Genomic DNA, 4,383 nt, shown 5'->3' with positions numbered 1-4,383 from the left:
GTTGTGGGGCTTTTTAGATGATTTGGGGTTTGTGCAAGATTGTGTAGACTTGTGGTGTGATAGTCAAAGTGAAATTCACTTAGTTAAGAATCAAGTTAATCATGCTCGTACCAAACATATAAATGTCAGATATCATTTTGTGCGGGATGTCATAGAGGATGCTGATATTTCTCTTATGAAGGTGCACACTGATGAGAACCCAACATACATGTTAACCAAGCAGTACCAGGTGGCAAGTTTAACCATTGCTTGCAGTTGCTTAACATTAATCAGTGTTGATTGCCCTTGAGGGTAATGAAATTGTGGGGCGGTGTCAGGGTAAGTTGGAGTTTTCACCCAGTGAAGTGAACTACGGTGGCTTGATCGTAAATGTAGGTACATAGGCAACCATGGTCAAATGGTTCAGCCGGATTGAGTTATACATATCAAGGTGTGCAATTTCTTATTTTGTGTATCGTCCAAAACTTGAGGTCTATCAAATGTTGTTCGAGGTGGAGAATTGTAAGTGGTCAGCCCAAAGATCTTAGCTTGAGTTGACTTGGGTCAGCCCAACTATTTTGGGTTAAATGACCCAGTTAATAGCCCAATATTTGTAGGCCCATGTAAGTTTGCTTATATGCTGATTTCAACTGTAAAGAGAAATGCATGTAAGTTTTGTAACAGGGGAACAAAAAGTGAGGTAAATTGCTTCTTAACCTAATACAAAAGTTTTCTCTCTTCTTGTGGATGTAAGCAAGTTATTGTTGAACCACGTTAAATCTATTGTTCTTCATTCTCTATTTACTTTCTTTTATCTTGGTTATTTTCGTTGCTTGTTCTTGGGTCTAAGGGCAAAACGGGAATACAAACAGGAAAGCTAATTGATGTCCAGGTTTTTTTTTTCTGCATTGTATTGATGAAATAACAATATATATATATATATATATATATATATATATATATATATATATATATATATATATATATATATATATATATATATATATATATAGAAATAGAGAGAGAGGATTGGTATAAATACATACAAGGAGGGGACTTATTTGGAATCTGTGATGTATTTATTGTACATCATTATGCAAAGAAGAAAAAGTGTTATGTGTGCAGCCAACCTACCCTTGAGATATTTAACATTGCACATGAAATACGAAAGAGGATGGCTGCTAGAGGGAAATAATGCACATGTAACTTTCAACCTCTTCTTTTAGCTTTCTAATACATATTATGTACTTTACTAGTGTTATGAAAATTAAATTCACTTTTTGAAGTTAATTAATCTTTACTGATATGATGGATTTTCACTTGCTTGCTTTCTGTTTTAAATTAACACTACACCACACATGCACTAGTCTTTAAAATTATTAGCTAGTTTGCAGTGAACATAGTCCACTCGTTATGTACCCTTATTAAAGTTGTTTAATTGTATGTATAGGTAAACAAGATAGCTAGGTGCATAATACGATTCACGTGGATTAAAACAGTCTCATTCTTATTTCCCACACTCGTCCCTATCCATTCATTTGAATCTTGATTTTTCTATTAAATATTGCTTTGGATTCATAACAGGAGGTTGGGTGCAAGTTGTTGCAAAGCTGGGTCCCATCGTGATTTCTAGAAGAAACTATTATACATGTTTGGGTTTGGAGCTATTAACATAATTGCAACTGAAGTGTTCTTTGACAATAATAAAATGTTTGGTTTCCACTGTGGGTTATATTTTGTGATAATATTCACCTCAACCTCAACCTTACCTGCTGCCATGTTATATTTTGTGTTGCTTAGTAGGTGTCAGTCTTTAATTGGTCAAGCTGTATGTAAACTACTACTACTACTAAAGTTACAAATTCTTACTAATCATGTGTGATTTGCAGAGAAAGGAAGGAGACTGATCTAGGTCTTATATGAGGAAGTATGAATATAATTTGGCGAATTGAATGGTTTTGGAGGATTATGTTTATAGAGATTTATGTAATATAATAATTTGAGTTGCTTGTGTTATTTAATTTACGTTTTGACCATGGAGAATCGAGGGTCAACATCTCTCTCACCTGAAGGCGAAACTTCTTTGCCTATTTATTCATTTGATCATTTTCAGGGCTATGATAATTTTGTTGAATATTATTCTTCGGGTTTTTGTTTGAATATGTTATTGACGTGTTCATGGGACAATAAGAATACGATTTCAAAATCAAAATTGGACTCTGATAATGTGTTGGAAGAAGTATTTTCCTTCAATGATTTTTGTTTTATATTGATATATTGTTTTCTATTATAATCTATTATGCTGAAAGTGTTATATTCTATGTGGATCTGTCGTTTGATTCGATTATGAGCAATGGAAGATCTACTATATAAGTAGCTATGGAAGGCATGTGTGGGTCCACTAGTAGATGTTCCAAGAGATTGAGAAAGAGTTTTCTACTTTCCTCAAGACCACATGGAGCAAGTATAATAAACTTGCTAATTTCCTTCAAAGATTTTTATATTTTCAACATTCTTTTGACCTTCAAATTCTATTCTTCTTCTTAAATATTAATTATATATAGCTTTTGCTCAGCTATAGGAATCCAACAATCAAGAAATCGATCAGTGTGTTCCTCACTTCAATCTCAAATCAAAGATTCTATGTCGTGTTGTTTATACTTAGCTTTTGGTAAGTATGTCCACATGTTATTCTTACAATGTGATTTGGATTACGAAGTTTTAGAATCTAGATTTTGTTACTATTATAGGGTGAAATAGATACAAGTGAAGTTTATGCTTAAATCACTCTTCTTCTAGAAGCAGATGTAAGAGTTCATATATTAAATTCTTTATATATAATTTATAACCTTTTGTAACTGTTTTCTTTTCTAATAATGAATAGCAAAGTGATCCTACTAGTCTTGATAAATGCATTGATTACCCTCAAAAGGCAATTATCCACTCTTTCAACAAAGTCTTAACAACTTCAAACACAAGCACTCATGGTGGTTTTCAGTGCTCAGAAAACACGCAAATGAATGCCTTCCTACATTGGTAATTTCACTCTCTTTCTTTACTTCTAGTTTCATACGTTTTCAACAGTTTAATATTCTATTTTTTTGAAGTATTTTTATTTAGCACATGTCTCAGCCTACTCCTACTCAAGAACATGTAGCTAAAGATCTTCATGGGATTGAGTGGCGATTTAAGCATATATTTAGAGGTCATTCATTATGTTCTCATGTTTATACTTTATATGTTAGTACATAATACATATATTTGTGTTTTTATAGAAATTTAGAAGTAAGATCTTTTTTTGGTTGACTAGGTCAACCGCAAAGGCATTTTCTTACAACAGGATGGAGTACTTTTGTTATTGCTAAAAGATTGGTGGTTAGGGATTCATTTGTATTCCTTAGGTAATAATTGCAATGTTTAAATGTTTTTCAAACATCTAAAAGACTAACATACCATTTTCTTTGTTTTACTATGTGATCATTTAAATGTAATTATAGGGGCAAAGTAGGGAATTACATGTTTGGAGTCAAACGTGCTGGTCAACAACATAACTCCATGTCATCTTTAGTTTTCAAGCAGAAGCATGCACCTCGGTATTCTTGCTACTGAAAAAAGAGGAGTCACTCCATTTGTTTATTCACGAAAGGAACCGGTGCGAAACCAACGATATGGAGGATTTTTTTGACATGATATCTGAAAAAAGAAGGTGCCCGTTAATAGCAAACTAGCATTAGGTTATATAGTTAGGGAAAACCTCTCAAAAACAATGTACAATCAGATCCCCTTAATATCAATTTATTACAATTTTTTGACATGTTATTGGATGAAATTGATTGTTTTGGTATATATTTCTTTATATATTTTCGTATTATGTATAAATGAGTATCATAAAGACACGTCGTATATGCATATCGTAAATGGTTGTTGAAGTTTATGACACACAAATGCATGTCATCTTCACTTATAACAGGGGCTTTAATGATACGCAATGCGTGCCCTAAATGCGTGTTGTAAGGTTATAACACGCAAATACATGTTTTCTTCCTTTATGACAGGGCCTTCCTTGACACACAATGTATGTTCCAAATACATGCCGTAAATGTGTGTCGTAATTGTGTGTCATAAATACATGTCGTAAATTGACGACGCGCAAAAGCGTGTCGTCTTTTGTTATGACATGGCCTTCCTTGACACGCATTTGTGTGTCGTCTGAGCGTTTTAGGACACACATTGCGTGTCATAAAAGCTTGTTTTTGTAGTAGTGGTGCCGTCCTTCGATTATCATAACTGGGGTTATTGACTCTCCATTGGAGGGTGTGGGTTCCTTATTGGGGTGGTGTGCATCAGGTTTTGATGAATGATGCACACAAGTTGAGATTATCCATTCATCTTGGGGCGACAAAG

General features: G+C 33.7%; 1 pseudogene; it reads left to right on the top strand.

Annotated features, from left to right (window-relative positions):
• The first annotated feature begins 389 nt into the window (after positions 1–389).
• Positions 390–3,664, top strand: LOC145035997 (auxin response factor 11-like; annotated as a pseudogene).
• Positions 3,665–4,383: the final 719 nt, after the last annotated feature.

The sequence above is a fragment of the Lactuca saligna genome, chromosome 3 (genome assembly GCF_052625555.1).
Source record: "Lactuca saligna cultivar CGN05327 chromosome 3, ASM5262555v1, whole genome shotgun sequence".
Lineage (NCBI taxonomy): Eukaryota > Viridiplantae > Streptophyta > Magnoliopsida > Asterales > Asteraceae > Lactuca > Lactuca saligna.
This window is presented reverse-complemented; position numbering and strand designations above follow the sequence as displayed.